We start from the raw sequence: 19,428 nt of genomic DNA on the forward strand, positions 1-19,428 counted from the left end.
TATACACAAAGATGCATTGGAAATAATGCTTCATTTCATTAATAGAAAATATTGAAATATGCTTACAAACAGGAATGGAAATAAACCAGCTAGGGCGATGGTAGCTGATCTCTGAGAAGAGATGTGGTGGCTACATGCCTATGAACTGTTCTGAACTATGTTACAATGAGGCTTGAAGGCTTATTTATTGTTGGGAAATAATGGAAAACCCTTCACATTCCAAAACCTAACCCTAGAAGATGAAACGCCAAATTGTGGGCCCCGTTTTTGGGTAAGTTGGTACATCAACTTCCGAGGGTGGCGAATTGGTCGTATTATCTCCGTTTGACGCGCATGATAGCCCGTTGGAAAGATCTCTCCGAGGACTATGACAGAAAAGATGATTTTTTGACAGAAAAAGCACTCGCGGTAGATTTCCCAAAAAACGTCGTTTAGGGCCTCAAAACGGCTCCGGAAGTTTAGAACCCGAAAAACTGCTAAAAATAGTAAAATGCGCTATAATTAAGGAAACTGAAAAACTGAAAGGGACAGTTGTGTGGGTCCAGATGGGATAGGTGGGTGGCCGCCAACATCCACCTGGATCATTCCTCCCCCCTTAGGAAGCAATGGTCCCCATTGCGTTGAGTTCCTCCTTGAGATGAGGAAGCTTCTGCTGAGCTGGGTCTCTGGTGAGCTGTTCTGCAATCTCTAATGTGTCCAGAAATGGTGGGAAGCATGGTCGGTAATGGTCCACATTGAACACTCGGTGCAAGCGAAGGAATGGAGGAATGCTGTGCTTCCAAGCATTGTTTCCCATAGCCTTGGTACTAGTGTAAGAACCATGTCGGAGTGGTCTGAGTTTCTGATGGGTTCTGGTAAGGCGTTCTTTCTGCAGATGTAACCAAACTCTGTTGCCCACCTGAAACTTGTGTGGTACCCCTGTGGGTGAGGAGAATTTGTTCCTGTGTTCTGTCATGACCGTATCCCTTTGCTGCTGCTGCTGTGTGGAGGAATCCTTTGTGGGGGTCATGGATGTAGCAATGATATTCCCCTTACTTTGTGAGAGTACCAGACAGAAAATGAATTTCCTAGTCTGGGAGATGAGCCTTCTTCCTTTCTTGGCAGTGATCAAAGAGGTGGCGGTAGGTGGGGCTACCTCCGGTATCCTGTATAATGAATTATCCAAAGAAATAATGACAACGCGAGGCCTTGACTCATACACAACATGTCGCCTCCACAAGTATGGATGGCCTAATAGTACATCGCAAACATCTAGAGGTGTAACATCACACAATACCTCATCTGTGAAGGGCTTGATGCTGTAGGGAAGGTGGCACTGCTGGCAAACTTTGAGATCTCGTCCTTCATGAAGCCACCCGATACTGTACGGCTGTGGGTGTGGTGTAGTTGGTAGGCCCAACCGCTTCACGACCTCTGCTGAAATAAGGTTCTTTTGGCTGCCACTGTCGACAATGAATTGCAGTGGCGAACCCTTCACCCACATCTGTGAGTGGAAAAGACGCTCCCCCTCCTCTGGGTCTTCGGGCTCATTCTTCTGGATCTTGGCAGTGGCAACAGTGGCACTGGGATCCGCATCAATGATTTGCTTCCCTTTGCCATTCCCCTTGTCAGGTTCTGGCTCAGGGTCGGAACATGCATTTGATTCAGAAGCCTTCAACTCGGCCACCAATGACTGCTTGGTCCGACACTCACTTGTGTTATGAGTGGGACTCTTTTGGAACTCACACCACTTTCCTGTGTCCTTCTTCGGCTTCGTGGTGGTCTTCTTTTCTTGCGGCTTCGACGAGTTGTCTTGGGCCACACCGCCTTGGCTTTGTCCTTTGGGCTTCAAATTTACAGATCCAAAGTCTCGCTTCTTCTGTTTCAACTTTTGCTTGATTTTGACAGCGTATTGGTATGCTGTGCCGAGTGAGGAGATGTTCAAGAACTCCATCTCTTCTTGGATGTATCTGTGTAGGCAGCCGCGGTATTTGAGTACCAGATGCAGCTCAGAATCTTTGATACCCAATTGTGTGTGAAGGGTATGAAAAATGTTTGTGAACTCCGGCACATCTTGGTCTCGTCCCTGCCACAGTGTTGTCCATTTGATGTATTTGTCCTCATAGCTTTTGACAGGGTAGTACTGCTCCTTGATGGCATCCCGGAAGTCATTCCAAGTGGGTGTGGTTGAAAATAGTGAGCCTGTACTTTCGTCCTTTTGCTCGCAGTAGGTTTCCCACCAGTCCTTGACGGGGGGGGCTGCTTTGAGAAGAGCGAAAACAATCTTTTCCCGACTTGAAAATTCATGAACAGAAAAATACCCATCTAGCAGATTTAACCATTTATCTACGGCATCTGCGTCTATTTGACCCTCGAAGATGGGGATTTCAAAATTAACTTGTACCTTAAAGGGTGTGGCATTTCTAGAGTAGCTGTTGGAAGCCGATGCGTTGCCTCTGGGTAGCCGCTGTAGGATTTGGGCAAAGCTGTCCATCATTGCGTTTCTTTGTAGTTCGAGGGCTTCTTCGAGCAAGATTTTGATAGGATCTCCTGCCCCCTCTTTTTTCTTCTCATCCGCCATGGGAGGTCGAGATTTAGAGGCTGGTCTTATAAAGGTTCGACCAGTTCAAGCCCTAACTCCTTATATCCCGACCTCGTTGGGGACATGCAAAGAAAAAACAGAGAAAAAGAAGACCGCTCTGATACAACTGATTCGGATTTAAACAGGAACGCAACAAAATACAGAGATAACCATATACACAAAGATGCAGCAGAAATAATGCTTCATTTCATTAATAGAAAATACTGAAATATGCTTACAAACAGGAATGGAAATAAACCAGCTAGGGCGATGGTAGCTTATCTCTGAGAAGAGATGTGGTGGCTACATGCCTCTGAACTGTTCTGAACTGTGTTACAATGAGGCTCGAAGGCCTATTTATTGTTGGGAAACAATGGAAAACCCTTCACATTCCAAAACCTAACCCTAGAAGATGAAACGCCAAATTGTGGCCCCGTTTTTGGGTAAGTTGGTACATCAACTTCCCGGGGTCGCGAATTGGTCGTATTATCTCCGTTTGATGCGCATGATAGCCCGTTGGAAAGATCTCTCCGAGGACTACGATGGAAAAGACGATTTTTTGACAAAAAAATCGTTGGCGGTAGATTTCCCAAAAAATGTCGTTTAGGGCCTCAAAACGGCTCCGGAAGTTTAAGACCCAAAAAAATGCTAAAAATAGTAAACTGCGCTATAATTAAGGAAACTGAAAAAATTGAAGGGACAGTTGTGGGGGTCCAGATGGGATAGGTGGGTGGCCACCAACATCCACCTGGATCATTCCTCCCCCCTTAGGAAGCAATGGTCCCCATTGCGTTGAGTTCCTCCTTGAGATGAGGAAGCTTCTGCTGAGCTGGGTCTCTGGTGAGATGTTCTGCAATCTCTAATGTGTCCAGAAATGGTGGGAAGCATGGTCGGTGACGGTCCGCATTGAACACTCGGTGCAAGCAAAGGAATGGAGGAATGCTGTGCTTCCAAGCAATGTTTCCCGTAGCCTTGGTACTAGTGTAAGAACCATGTCGGAGTGGTCTGAGTTTCTGATGGGTTCTGGTAAGGCGTTCTTTCTGCAGATGTAACCAAACTTTGTTGCCCACCTGAAACTTGTGTGGTACCCCTGTGGGTGAGGAGAAGTTGTTCCTATGTTCTGTCATGACCGTATCCCTTTGCTGCTGCTGCTGTGTGGAGGAATCCTTTGCGGGGGTCATGGATGTAGCAACGATCTTCCCCTTACTTTGGGAGAGAACCAGACAAAAAATGAATTTCCTAGTCTGGGAGATGAGCTTGCTTCCTTTCTTGGCAATGATCAAAGAGGTGGTGGTAGGTGGGGCTACCTCCGGTATCCTGTATAATGAATTATCCAAAGAAATAATGACAGCGCGAGGCCTTGACTCATACACAACATGTCGCCTCCACAAGTATGGCTGGCCTAATAGTACATCGCAAACCTCCAGAGGTGTAACATCACACAATACCTCGTCTGTGAAGGGCTTGATGCTGTAGGGAAGCCGACATTGCTGGTGAACTTTGAGATATCGTCCTTCATGAAGCCACCCAATACTGTATGGCTGTGGGTGTGGTGTAGTCGGTAGGCCCAACCGCTTCATGACCTTTGCTGAAATAAGGTTCTTTTGGCTGCCACTGTCGACAATGAATTGCAGTGGCGAACCCTTCACCCACATCTGTGAGTGGAAAAGATGCTCCCCCTGTAGAGCCTTGAACCTGTACCTTCCCATACACCTCTCAGCCTCCTTTTCCCACTCATTTCCTCCACCAAGTTGATTAAATCATTGTATTTTAGGGCTTTTTACATGATTTTCTAACTATGCTAAGTGACTATTGTTTGGTTTAGAATTTTGGTTCAGAGTGCTGCATTTCCGCAGCCAACATAGGTTTCTGCAGATCGCACAGGATTCCGCAGCTGTTTTATTAAATGATATGTTACAGGTGTCCTCTGAGAAGATGAGCCACATGGGCAAGTTCCAGGGGTCAAGGACATGGTACGTGTCCCTCCAGATCACCCAGAACAACCATAAAAGCCCGCGGTCAATGAGGAGGCAAATACCGGTCAACAAAAGTGTTAAGCGGTGGCACAGCTCTGCGTTGCTCTATTTTTTCGTAGTGAAGCTAGGTGGCATCATCCTCAGCCACGGAGACAATCTAGAAGCACGAATCCAACAGCCATATTCCCCAGATTGAATGAACACGATGACAGTTACCTAGATCCGGGGACGCAGAGGATTCACGTGTTTTTAAACAGCTGGTTGAATAGCATAGATCTCGTTAAAGTAGTTTGCTTTCTCCTTATAAATAAAGCGTCCTTGAACGCTGTAGAGTTAGTCGTTTGGTAATCATTTTTGTATGTAATTTTGAGCTCCCCACTGTACTTTTACATTTGCTGTCAATACATGAGAAGACTGTTTTGCATTTAAGCGTATAACTGCTCCTTGAACCGGCTGAAGTAGGCAGAGGGCCCCTGTTTGCTGAAGCCCTGTACAGTAACCTTTAATTTCCAGCATTTCTTTTTCTTGTTTCATGTATAATAGCTGTACAGATGTCTTTTAAAATTGCTGCGTTTTTATTTCTTTTCAACATGTATATTAGCTGTACATAAACTTTGATTTCTGTTGATTTACATTTCTGCACTTTTATGTTCATGACTGATCAGTGTGTTATGCAGGTTTCTTAGGCAAGCCCGAGACAATTTTCCTTCTTTTCTTTTCATAACTAGTGGCATGCGTGATCATCTTGTCTATGTTGTTGACATTCATTGTTTTGCAGTTTTGATTTTCCTTACTATCATTTCTTTAACTTGCATATTTACTTTCTGCTCTTAGATATCAAGTTGTTCATCTATTGATGGTTCCTTTTCCATAATCAAATAACTTTATTGGGAGCCAAAATATCACTTAGTATAGCTTGATTTAGTTTGCTTTAGAACTCACATTACTTGACTTATTCATAACTGTTTCTTACATGATAAATTCAGCTGAAAGGCAAAAGGTTAAGAGAAAGTTAAAGTGTTGTGACTAGTCTCTTTTATGTAGTTTCACTTAGATTTCACATTGCTTAACATTTCATTATATCTTTTCATAGAGAGGATTAAGTTGAAGAGTTGAGATAGTGTGAAATAGTTGTTCTTACTTTTAGTTGGATTTAATATAGATTTCATTTTCATTTTCATTCAGCAGCAGAGATACTGGGCCGATGTCATTAGTCCTTTATTTGATGTCTTTATTTTCCTTTAAGAGTTGATTTTATTGCAGTTGTTGTTCAAGCTTTCTTGTAGAATACTTTTTAAGTTTTGAGAAATCATTTAGAGATCACCACAATCATCCACATTTCACTTGCTTTATTTCATTTCCATCACATCACGGTAGGAAAGATACATTCGAAAACAAACTTAAAAAAAAAGCTAAAAACGACAAAAGACTAAGAAAACGGTTACCTAAGTACATATAGTACACCTCACTTCATCAGCTTATGAGCCCCGGGTTGACATTTAAAAGTTGCAATTTAGACATCACTAAATTGACCAAACACCCCCTCCTCTAGGTCTTCAGGCTCATTCTTCTAGATCTTGGCAGTGGCAACAGTGGCACTGGGATCTGCATCAATGATTTGCTTCCCTTTGCCATTCCCTTGTCAGGTTCTGGCTCAATGTCAGAACATGCATCTGATTCGGAAGCCTTCAACTCGGCCACCAGCGACTGCTTGGTTCGACACTCACTTGTGTTATGAGTGGGACTCTTGTGGAACTCACACCACTTTCCTGTGTCCTTCTTTGTCTTCGTGGTGGTATTCTTTTCTTGTGGCTTCGATGGGTTGTCTTGGGCCACCCCACCTTGGCCTTGTCCTTTGGGCTTCAGATTTGCAGATCCAAAGTCTCGCTTCTTCTATTTCAACTTTTGCTCGATTTTGACAGCGTATCGATATGCTGTGCTGAGTGAGGAGATGTTCAAGAACTCCATCTCTTCTTGGATGTATCTGTGTAGGCAGCCGCGGTATTTGAGTACCATATGCAGCTTAGAATCTTTGATACCCAATTGTGTGCGAAGGGTATGAAAAATGTTTGTGAACTCCGGCACATCTTGGTCTCGTCCCTGCCGCAGTGTGGTCCATTTGATGTATTTGTCCTCGTAGCTTTTGAAAGGGTAGTACTGCTCTTTGATGGCATCCCGGAAGTCATTCCAAGTGGGTGTGGCTGAAAATAGTGAGCCTGTACTTTCATCCTTCTGCTCGCAGTAGGTTTCCCACCAGTCCTTGACGTGGGGGCCTGCTTTGAGAAGAGCGAAAACAATCTTTTCCCGACTTGAAAATTCATGAACATAAAAATACCCATCTAGCACATTTAACCATTTATCTACGGCATCTGCGTCTATTTGACCCTTGAAGATGGGGATTTCAAAATTAACTTGTACCTTAAAGGGTGTGGCATTTCCAGAGGTGCTGTTGGAAGCCGATGCGTTGCCTCTGGGTAGCCGCTGAAGGATCTGGGAAAAGCTGTCCATCATTGCGTTCCTTTGTCGCTCGAGGACTTCTTTGAGCAAGATTTTGATAGGATCTCCTGCCCCCTCGTTTTTCTTCTCATCCGCCATGGGAGTTCGTCGAGATTTGCGAGGCTGGTCCTGTAAAGGTTCGACCAGTTCAAGCCCTAACTCCTTATATCCCGACCTCGCTGGGGACATGCAAAGAAAAACAGAGAAAAAGCGGACCGCTCTGATACCACTGATCTGGATTTAAACAAGAATGCAACAAAATACAGAGATAACCATATACACAAAGATGCAGCAGAAATAATGCTTCATTTCATTAATAGAAAATACTGAAATATGCTTACAAACAGGAATGGAAATAAACCAGCTAGGGCGATGGTAGCTGATCTCTGAGAAGAGATGTGGTGGCTACATGCCTATGAACTGTTCTGAACTATGTTACAATGAGGCTTGAAGGCCTATTTATTGTTGGGAAACAATGGAAAACCCTTCACATTCCAAAACCTAACCCTAGAAGATGAAACGCCAAATTGTGGGCCCCGTTTTTGGGTAAGTTGGTACATCAACTTCCCAGGGTGGCGAATTGGTCGTATTATATTTGCTTGACGTGCATGATAGCTCGTTGGAAAGATCTCTTCGAGGACTACGACTAAAAAGATGAATTTTTGACAGAAAAATAGCTGGCAGTAGATTTCCCAAAAAACGTCGTTTAGGGCCTCAAAACGGCTCCGGAAGTTTAAGACCCGAAAAACTGCTAAAAATAGTAAACTGCGCTATAATTAAGGAAACTGAAAAACTGAAAGGGACAGTTGTGGGGGTCCAGATGGGATAGGTTGGTGGCCACCAACATCCACCTGGATCATTCCTCCCCCTAGGAAGCAATGGTCCCCATTGCGTTGAGTTCCTCCTTGAGATTAGGAAGCTTCTACTGAGATGGGTCTCTGGTGAGCTGTTCTGCAATCTTTGATGTGTCCAGAAATGGTGGGAAGCATGGTCGGCGACGGTCCACATTGAACACTTGGTGCAAGCGAAGGAATGAAGGAATGCTGTGCTTCCAAGCATTGTTTCTTGTAGCCTTGGTAATAGTGTAAGAACCATGTCAAAGTGGTCTGAGTTTCTGATGGGTTCTGGTAAGGCGTTCTTTCTGCAGATGTAACCAAACTTTGTTGCCCACCTGAAACTTGTGTGGTACCCCTGTGGGTGAGGAGAAGTTGTTCCTGTGTTCTGTCATGACTGTATCCCTTTGCTGCTGCTGCTGTGTGGAGGAATCCTTTGCGGGGGTCATGGATGTAGCAACGATCTTCCCCTTACTTTGGGAGAGAACCAGACAGAAAATGAATTTCCTAGTCTGGGAGATGAGCTTGCTTCCTTTCTTGGCAGTGATCAAAGAGGTGGCGGTAGGTGGGGCTACCTCCGGTATCCTGTATAATGAATTATCCAAAGAAATAATGACAACGCGAGGCCTTGACTCATACACAGCATGTTGCCTCCACAAGTATGGATGGCCTAATAGTACATCGCAAACATCCAGAGGTGTAACGTCACACAATACCTCGTCTGTGAAGGGCTTGATGCTGTAGGGAAGCCGGCACTATTGGCGAACTTTGAGATCTCGTCCTTCATGAAGCCACCCGATACTGTATGGCTGTGGGTGTGGTGTAGTCGGTAGGCCCAACTGCTTCATGACCTCTGCTGAAATAAGGTTCTTTTGGCTGCCACTGTCGACAATGAATTGCAGTGGCGAACCCTTCACCCACATCTGTGAGTGGAAAAGACACTCCCCCTCCTCTGGGTCTTCAGGCTCATTCTTCTGGATCTTGGCAGTGGCAACAATGGCACTGGGATCCGCATCAATGATTTGCTTCCCTTTGCCATTCCCCTTGTGAGGTTCTGGCTCAGGGTCGGAACATGCATCTGATTCGGAAGCCTTCAGCTTGGCCACCAACATCCACCTTGATCGAATTCATACATATAAGCATTATGAAAGTACACAACATATGGAAAAAGGTTCAAACACTTTATTAGATAGAAGAAGGAATTACAACCGTAAGTGTCTGATTCAAAGTGATTCCTCCATATTGGATCCCATCCACATCACATCAAAAGCAAGACAAGCTTGTGGCATCACATAATTTGCTCCAAAGTCAAGTCTCGTAGCAACATTATCTCCTTACAATTCAACATAATCCGGCCCCTGATCACTTATATTAGTGGTCAATTTATAGGAAGATCAAGTAGGTTTTGTCATTTATGGTGACATTTAATGGCCTTCCATACTTAGAATTAGTTCCATTGAGGAAGGGATGGGAGGATAGGATGCTCCTTAACTCATTCCTCATCCATTTTCAAGCTCATAGGAGTTGATAAGACAGGGAAACTTCTAGATGACTCCAAAAGATAATAATATTCCCCAAACCCTATGTGAATTTCACTCATTCTCATCCAGCGCAGGTGAAAGGAAGCTTAATTTCTCTGCAGAGCACCCTGGCAGTGGACTTAACTGCTCTGCAGTGCACCTTCACAAGGGCTTACCTGCGCTGGTCCCTCTAGAGGCAATTTCTGGATGTCTTCAAGTCATGAAACTGTTTGGGAAGGAGGCATTCAAAGGGGTGACTTGTTTAGGGCATGAAACAATTGAATTTAGGGTTTGATGAGCCCTAAAACACTGATCTGAATGTTGGGATTTGATGTGCCCAAATGGATCTGTAACAGCCCTACAACATTAAGCCTTTCACGGATGAGGTATTTTGTGATGTTGCTCCCCTTGAAGTTTGTGATTTTTTATTAGGCCAACCATACTTGTGGAAGTGACATGTTGTGTGTTGAGCCTCACAATTTCTTCTTTTTGAAACTCTTTTGCACTTTATCTATTTCTTTTTGACCTTCATAATCACACATTGGGCATCAAGTTATAGATATTATGACATGGCAGGTATACAATTGTCTTGTATTTCATAAATTGATAATGTTTTTTATTATTTCGTTTAATGTTTACTTCAGCTACCAAACTACAATGATTCTGTAGCTAATACACGATTCTGCAGTCAAGTCCATGGTTTGAAAGGTTCCAAGGTGCCAGCTGGGAAGAAAAATATATGGATAGGTGGAAATTGATGCACTCAATGATTTCCTCCTATTCTCATGAACCAGATTGATGGAAATATGTCATAGCAATGCGGTCAAAGGAAAATTCAACCTCCGTAATCAGCAATAGGTGAGAGAAAACAAAATTCATGCCTCATGATTTGCTTTGATAATTGAAAATCATGAGCGAATTATTAAATATTATCTTTTCAAGTTAAATTTGGTTTTTGTTGATAGGGATTGGGTGTATAGCTCTTAACAATTTATTGCTATGAGCTCTATAAGTATTTCTCTTGGCAGAAATGAACAGGTCGTTAAGTAAGGACGCACAATGAGATTTAAACTTTGTTTTTAATACTCTGTTTATAAAATAATCTCTTCATTTCCTCAATCTGTGGTTAAAGTGCTTGATCAATAATGTAATGACTGCCTGCTTCTTGTGGAGGACCCCCTCGAGATAGTAAGGATTCTTGCTTTGTTTTTAACAGTTAGCTATTAGCCTTATATTCTCGTAGATTTATGTTTATTCAATCGATTATTCATTTTTTCAATTTTCTTTCAGAGTTAAGTTAAAATTATTATGCTAATCATTCTTACTGTTCAGATTTTGAATGCACATGGATAAATTTAGCAGTAGAGATCTAGTTTCACACAGAGTTTCATATTAGAAAGTAGATTAATTTTCGGAATTAATTGTTAAATTCAAGCAAGTGTGATCTTTAATTCAAGTAAGTGTGAGTGTATTTTAAGCAGAAGTTTGTTTCATTTCATTTTTCATGCAAGTGTGAATTTCATTCATGCAGATGTGTGATTTTCTTTAGACATGAAATTTCTTAAGTAAGAGTGGTTTTCATATATGCAACAGAGTGTGAATTTCATTTAAGTAAAGTATGGATTGATTTTCATTTAGGTAAAGTGTGGGATTGATTTCTATTTTAAAGTAAAGTGTGGAATCTTATAAGTAGAAGTAGTTTTGTTTGGAAGTAGAGAGTGTGATCGTCATTGTAGAGATAATCTTATTTTCTAAGAATAACTAATTTTCTCATGTGCATTTCAATAACATAATTTAGTTTAGAATTTATATTTCGATAACTCAGTTTAATTTAGGATTTGTGTGAATAACCAAAGGCTCCTAGCACATACAGTGCACTTATACTTTATCAGTTTACTAGCCTTGGTTGATAATTCTTGTCATTAATTTAAGATCAATTAAATCAGTAAACATTTTGGCGTCATTGTCAGGGACATGTATATAGGAGTCTTCTATTTTTACTTTAAAACAATAATAAAAATGATATGCATAGAGAAAGAGATTCTAGAGGGAGATTTGTAGGTAGAGGAAAAAACTTAATTCCAACATCATCACTCACCCCACCACGATCTCGTAGTGCCACACCACCCACTCAAACTCATATTCCATCATTTGCATGAAAAAATAAACTTCGTGAGGTACTCATATCCGAAATCCAACTTAAAGATTCACCAACCTCATCAACTGAAGCAATAATAGAAGAAGAAGGTCCTACATCCCCAACAAAAGGAGTAGTTTTCCTATATTCAACTTGAGAGAAACTTCTAGGGCAAGAACTAGAAATACCTAGTGAAAAAGAGGAGGAAGAAGCTTATTTTAACTTACCATTGATATAAGAACCAAAAGAAATAGAAGAGCAATTAGAGAACCCGATTTTGGAACCCTATATTAGTTTTGAAGAATATACAATGGTTGGAGAAGGGGAGGAAGAGGTACATAATATCAATGGTGAGCAACTTAGGATTGGAGGAGGAAGAGGCGGAAGAGGTGGAGGAAGAGGGAGAGGAGGAGGTAGAGGAGATCTATAACCCTTTGGATTTCCTATCCTCAATGAAGATAAAACAACTACGACGAAAAACATCTCGCCCTCCATCATTCCAAATTTTCATGGATTAAGAAGTGAGGATCCTAAAAGATTTATCTTTGAGTTTGAAGTCTTGTGTAGATCTTATGATTACTTGTTTGACACTCAAAAGTTGAGTTTGTTTCCAGCAATTCTTAAGGATGCAACATTAAAATGGTTCATGGGCTTACGATTAATTTCTACAAGAACATGGGAAGAGATGAAAAATACATTCTTAGAGAAATATAAGAACTACTGTATGCCCCATAATTTTAAGGATGAAGTATTTAAAATGATGCAAAAAAAAGATGAAAATTGTTATAGCACCATTTACCACTCTTGGTAGATCTGATGCTCTGTTTATGGCTTAGGGCAACCCTTCCTTCTAGACTTGGTCCAAAATCTTAAAAAACCGTGTTTTATTCCCTATACGTTACTTTTCCCTGTGATAAAAGCATTTACACACGGGTTAGCATATACCCAACCCGCTTACATATGTTAAAACACTTAAAAGGAAATTCCTTAATTCCGCGCAGAGTTCACGGGTTTTACCTGTTCCTCACCTCCTATTGTCCGTGGCCCAATTGTTTCCCGACTGACTGGAAAAAAAAAAAAAAAAACTAATTTGGAGAGGTATAAATAAACCTCCATCGGTAGGCCTTAAGGGAGAAAGTATGAGATATTGATACTATAGTGAGATTATCCCTGATTAAGTTTGAAGAATCCTTGTGCCTCTTGCACTACCCAAAGCTTTAGGAAACCCTTGTTTCCTTAATTATAGATATCCCCCATCTTGCTTGAGATATCCTTGTGTTTGTGATGGAGGAAGACTATTGAAGGCTGGTAAAGGATGGATTCGGAGGACAGTTCTGCTTGGATCCGGAGAAAGAATCAGGTCATATTTCTCTACCTTATGGATAGCTTACTTCAATAAAAAGGAATGTTGTTATGTTTCCGAATTTAAAATGTGTTTATGCATCAAGGTTATGTTGTAATTCATTTATGAATCTTTATTTATGTATAATTAGTCATTCACTTATATGATTTGAACTTAACATAATGTATATCCTTTATGTTTCTATTGTCTTTTATGTTCTATTTGAATAATTTTCAGGTTTCAAGAACATTGGGAGAAGCTGAGGGTTTGCACCCTATGGGATCTACCCAAACGAAAGACATCGGGTAAGGACACTCCTACACAATTTAGTAGAATAAGGATGTTTAATGGTTGTTTGAGCATTTCTTGTTGAAGTTTTCCCTATGCTCTATTGGGGTTCTCAACCCAAATCCCTAGGGTGGTTTCACCCGTAACATAATTGGCAACTCCGCCAGGGATAAAAATCTTGTTATTCCTGGTTTGGGTTGTTTGTTCTCAATCAGGGATCACTTTCTTGATTTCTTGCTTTTGCAGTATTGTTTGGTCCATTAGTGTCCCAGGCATCAAGTTTGATCTTCTTGATCATACCTTGATATTTGTCTTTCCTTATAAAGTTTTGTATACACTTATTACTTTGTTTACAGTAGCATATACACGTAGGTTTCTGTAAAGTAGACTCATGTATACGCGAGTTTCCTGTATTAGAAACGTGTGTGCACGCTTCTATGTTTTTACACAATTGCGTATGAAATTTTTTGGATGATTTTTTCAAACCTTTCTACCCAATTAGGTTTGTAGCTTGGTGATTTCTGTTGTTGTATGGTCATCTTCTGTCTGGAGAATCTATTTTTCCTGCAAGCTTTCTTTTTCAAAATCTCTTTCTCACTGAAAATATTTGGCCTAGGTTTGCTTCTTAAGCAAGTTTGTAGTTTGTATCTTGGTGTTCAAGGCTTCGTTTTGAAGTTCTTGATTGTTCCGGTCTTCCAGAATAGGAAATTGTTTTCAATTTCATTTTGAAGCCTAGATTTCAAGTTCTCTTGCTTTCCTTTCCCTTGTTTGGTGCCCTTATTGCTTTTCTTGCATTTGAGAGTTTCTTTTTGACAAGTTTGAAAGTATTTCTTTCTTGGCCTTTTGGTCAGTTTGTTGAAATATTTTGCTACTATTTGGGTCACTTGTACAAGTTGTAGTCTTTCTTGGTCAAGTTTCGTTCATTTTCGAGTTTATAACTTGTAAGATTAAAAGACACCTTATGCTTATTTATTGATCTTTTGAGTTTTAGTGGCACTTTTGTGACTTCAAAAAGTTGTTTTGTTTCCTTAAAAGAAAAAGCTTAAAAAACATTGCTTGTGTTTTTCTTTTTCCAAGTTTTTGGTTTATGGTTCTTTTGTTTTATTGTTGAAAAGTGAATTGCAATATTTTAGAATTTGTTATTCTTGCTTTGAAGAGAGATTTGTTGTCAATTTTTTTACTCTTCAGCTTTAAGTTGACTCATTGTTTCTATAAAGTATTGCATTTGCTTATTAAGGTTGTTTAGGATCTTGCATCATCCTTGTAACCTGCATTAGCGTACTTTGCATTCTAAGGCATTCTTAGTCTTTTTAGTTTTTGGGTGTGAAAAGAAAAGAAAAATATTTTTCTTTATATAAAGTTTTCGTAGAACCCAAGTAGAGATCACTCTTCATCGAAGAAAATGACTGCATTCATATAGTTAGTTTTCTATTGATTTCTTTTGCATCATAAAAACATCATCAGTTTCACTCTCGTAATTTCCCTTGACTTAAAGAACAGCTATATAAAATCAAGCGATTAATAAAATGAACTAGAACTTTTATTGTTGTCATTAGAAAACACCAACAAGTTTAGGTTCATTAGGACCTTGGATTAGGTGAGAAGAGAGTTAACTCTCCAAGGTCACTCAAATTACAAAACGTAGAAGTTGAATAAAGAGTGAAACCCAATATCGTGAGAAAGACTGGGAAAGCTTCGTGACTGGGAGTTAAGCACAAGGGAGAGTGAAGACAAGGAAGAGAGATATCCCCTCTCCTACTTGTTGGATCCCGCCTCACGACTGTTCCGCCTGGTTTTTGATACAAGTTGGTATCCATAGTTGCCTATCCTAGGAATCGCATAAGCTGTTGCGGAGGGGAATCCTGTGGCACCTGAGGCTAACGTTGTATCACATTCAACAGTACTTCTGGAGGGTACCCTTGTGAAGCTTGGGTGCTTGCACTAGCAAAGGCTATTGTCTGGAGGTCAACGTAACTACTTCTGATACCTTCACTAGTAGACTTGGGGCGTAATTACCCCAGTCTATTTTCGGAAGTCCCTTGATTTTGGCTTTCTTGTATTTTGGTGTTTGGTCCTAATCACCCGGAGTGGAAATAATTGAGAGTTGTTTGATTGCTTGTATCTTTAGGGACTTTTAGAGAGTGCTCTTTGCTCCTAGTTGGCCTAGCTTTATAACTTTTTTGAGTCTTTAAGTAGATTTCTTAAAAATAATTCAAAGTGGTTGATTGACCAGCTCGTCAGTTTAGGAGACTTTGTGGGCTATCACCTACGAGTCTTGAGCCTTCTCCTCGAAGGCATAGGAGCAATACTGCCAGTGGTTTTCAACCAGTGGCAGCAGGCACATCGTAGATTGATCCTCTGGTTGGAGTCATTGATTCACAAGATAGACCTGGCACAAGTAGAGAATTAGAGAGGAACACCCCAGTTCTTTCTCGAGTCCTCTTCCAGTCGAAAGATAATATTGAGGTTGAAGAGCTTTCTGAGTCGATTGCAGCTCCTAATTCTCCTCTTCCTCCTGATCATCCAGACATTCTATTGTATGTCGGAACTCCGACAAATAGGCCTTCGAGCCCAGGTTTACATCAATATATTCCTTCGATGACCACTGCTGGAAGAATGGCATCCACGAAAAGTGTTACGTGTATGCAGACTCCCATATCTGTATAAGGAGGAGGAATAATTGCTATATATTCTGTTACTCCTAGCACTGCTATATTTGGTTCTACTTCCATTCCATCATTGAGTGGAAGCTCTCAAGTTGTTGCCTCTCGCATGGGATTTTCCCCTTTTGGAATTTCGACCAGCGTGATTCCTTCGGTTCCTTTAAGTATTCTGTGAGTGGCTTCCACATCCATGGTGAGTGGATTAGCTTCTTTTCAGGGTTTCTCATTTAGGGGTGGTCATATAACACATTCCAACCTAACAGTAGGATCAATGCCTTTTTCCTTTATAGGTCAAGGTAATAATCCATTTCAGAGTTGGACAAACCCTGCAGTTAGTGGTTTAGGATTCGGGAATAATCTTATTTCAGTCAGCAGGGGAATATGCCGTATTCTTCTGTTAATTATTTTCAAAACTTTTTTCCCTATGCTAATGCATGGAATCCTTATTAGGGGATTTCTGCTCCTTTTAACACTTCGTTATGGGGTAAATTTACTAGTTACGGAGGATTTGCGGCAGGAGTTGGTCAAAATCCAAATTTTGCTAGATCACAAGGACCTCCTTATGGTTTAGTTGGGTCTACGAATTACTTCGGGCAACCTGGTGCCTTCACAAATCTAGGTCATTCTTTTCTGAATGTTGGGAATTCCACCTACATCGGGTGGAATCCTCAGAATTCGCCACGACTCCCTTTTTTGGAAACGTTAAACTTGCCAGATCTCACTAAATTGACTAATGATACGATTAGGTTTAACTCGGTTTGGCCTCCGGTCCCAACCAAACTTCCCCTCTGATATCCCAAAATTCGAGGGGAAGACAGGTGAAGATTCAGGTGACCACATAACCACTTTCCACTTATGGTGTTCATCTAACTCCCTGATAGACAGTTCAATCAGGTTGAGATTGTTTCAACGTACCCTAACTGGAAACGTGGCTAAGTGGTACATAGAGCTACTAGGGGGCACCTTTACTTCTTTCAGTGATTTGGATCTATCTTTTTGAACCATTTTCAATTGCCTGTCCGATATGACGCTAGAACTAAGCTTCTGGCTAATTTCCAGCAAGATCAGGAAACTCACATTTTCGATCATATTAAGGAATGGAGGAGAAGGAAGAGGCTCATCAAAGCCGATATACCACAATAATTCCTTCTCGAATGGTTTATTAAATCATTACAACCTGAGATCTCTAAGGACATGTCCCTCTCTGGTGTTTTCGCTGAAGAGAAGGCTATTTTCAGGGCCCAACAGTTAGAACTGATCTATTCCTAGTTTGGGGTTCTCCAAAAAATTCTACCTGACGCTCCTAGATCCAAGGTGGATATATCCAAGCTGAAACTAGGTCGCCATGCCGACAGTCTAGTCGGATCAATAGATGTTAACACGGTGAACCTATTGAATCAATTACAGCAGTTGTCTCTACAAACTACTTATTCTATGGATGCATCACCGTCTGTATCTACACCTTCCCAACCTACGTCTATAAACACCGTCCAAAATTCTAACCCAAAAGGAAATCAACAATCCAATGGGAAGAGGAAAGGACGAGGTAAGAAGAAGAACCAGGAAGGGAAGGGAAATGCGAAAAAACTCGGAAATGATGCCAGAGAGGGTAGGAAAGAGTCCAAGAAAAAGGTAAAATTCCCATGTAAGTTATGCAATGGGGATCATTTGACTCATCTCTGCCCTAAGATCCAAGACGCTCAGTGCTTATTAGCCCAGTAGGGGTCTTCTAGCTCCCAGGCTGTTCTCACTAACCCCTATGCTCAGATCTGTTATTTACTCTTGTATATTACATATTTGTGATATGTTTGATGAAATTCCTGTTATGGATAGTAGGGGTCTATTCAAGGTCTCATTCAAGTGATTGCATTTATACTTTCATTTCCTTATTATTTTATTGTTCTAAAGATGTGATTCAATTATGGTTAGTGACCTTGGCTTATGGCTTGAACAAGTGGCTCAAATCCCGAGGACACTGGTGCAACATTGTACAAAAGAGTCCTTGGACGTTGGCTTGAAGCCCTGTGAGAGCATCCAAAGGTCCTTGGACGCTGGCATGCCCATAACATGAGAGCATCTAGAGGTCAAGTTGTCCAAAATCTTAGTGGGACCCAGGGGCTTGTTGGCATGAAGGTTGGATTGGTTCCTGAGGATCCTAATGTTGATGTTGAATGTTTGTATGGTGTGTTTCCATGGGTTCCACTTCCTTAACGTGAATTAGGAGGTCAAATCATATCATAGTGGCCTCTTGTCAGATGTTTAACCCAGCTAGACAATTGCTTGGGTAGATGGGGGAGGAGTGTGTTACAGTTTCCCTATTATGAAATAAATTTCTAGTATGCTTCCCCAAAGAGCATCCATTACACGCACCTTCATGATCTAACTTCATATTAGGAATACCATGAACCAGTTGACTAAGAGTACGGATGACCCTGTAATGAAGATGACCATACCTCCGATGCCATAGTTCAATGGGACTTACTTCCATATGAACCAAAGCTTTAGGAGATGGTGTGACAACCCGATAAAGGCTTCCTTCACGAACTCCAATAACTGTAGCTTTATCAATGCTATAGTCTTTTCCCCAAACCAATACTTTTCCATCAACAAAAGAAATCCTTTCCCCTTTATCTTCTAAACAAGAAATAGAAAGTAAATTCTTTTTCAAACCTAGAACATAGAGAATGTTGTTGAGATGCAACTTTGATCCATTATCCAGCTTTAATGATGTTGATCTTAGGCCTCTAACAACATAGCTTTTGTTGTTACCCAATTCCACTGCGTGAGAATATGGCTCCTTTGATAGTGTGTGAAGTTTCTTGCTTTCACCTGTCATGTGTCTCGATGCTCCACTATCAATGATCCATGCATTGTCATCAGTAAGAGAACCTATAAGGGCGGCCAAGAATCCTTAACTCTTGACCTTGTTCAATAAGTAGTAGATGACCTTCTTGATCCATCTTCCAGAAATGTTGTAACCCAATCTTATGTAGTTCACCATCAAGGGAAAATCCATGCCAACAAAATGATCTTAGACTTCTCTTGACCTTAACTCTAATACCATGCTGGAAAATCAAAGATATTATATTAGGGTTTGATTCTCCCTTCTTGATATTTACTTGTGAGTGTGTTGGCTTCTCTTACTTCTTTATTATCTTATCTTTCATCAAGCAATTACCATATTATATGTGTATGAAGATCAAAAAACAAAAGACACAAGATATAGGCACATGCCAAGGCAAAACCCCCCTCGAGGTGAAAACCTAGTCAAGATAATTCTTCCTTTCAATAATATTCTTTTAGACTCTTTACCTTAGACAAATACCAGAATTTCTCTCCATACCATGTCAGCCTCCCAGATCTTTGATCTCTTCCAGAAACTTTGACTAGGAAACAACTTCTGACAACATGCAGCTTTTAGAAGCAACAAAATCTTAGGAGACTTAGATCTCCCAACCCAGACCATGAAACAAAGAGAGAGAGGCACCAAAAGTTCGATTTTCTTCTTCTCTAAAGACTTCCCCAAACTCACACTTTTTTCCACCTCCCAGCAACAGGTTTCACACTTCTCCAGCTCTTCTTGAGATATCGAACTTGCTTGAGAATGAATTCT

Source organism: Pinus tabuliformis, chromosome 5_2 (assembly GCF_031772625.1).
Source record: "Pinus tabuliformis cultivar Carrire ecotype Pingquan chromosome 5_2, CPIR1, whole genome shotgun sequence".
Lineage (NCBI taxonomy): Eukaryota > Viridiplantae > Streptophyta > Pinopsida > Pinales > Pinaceae > Pinus > Pinus tabuliformis.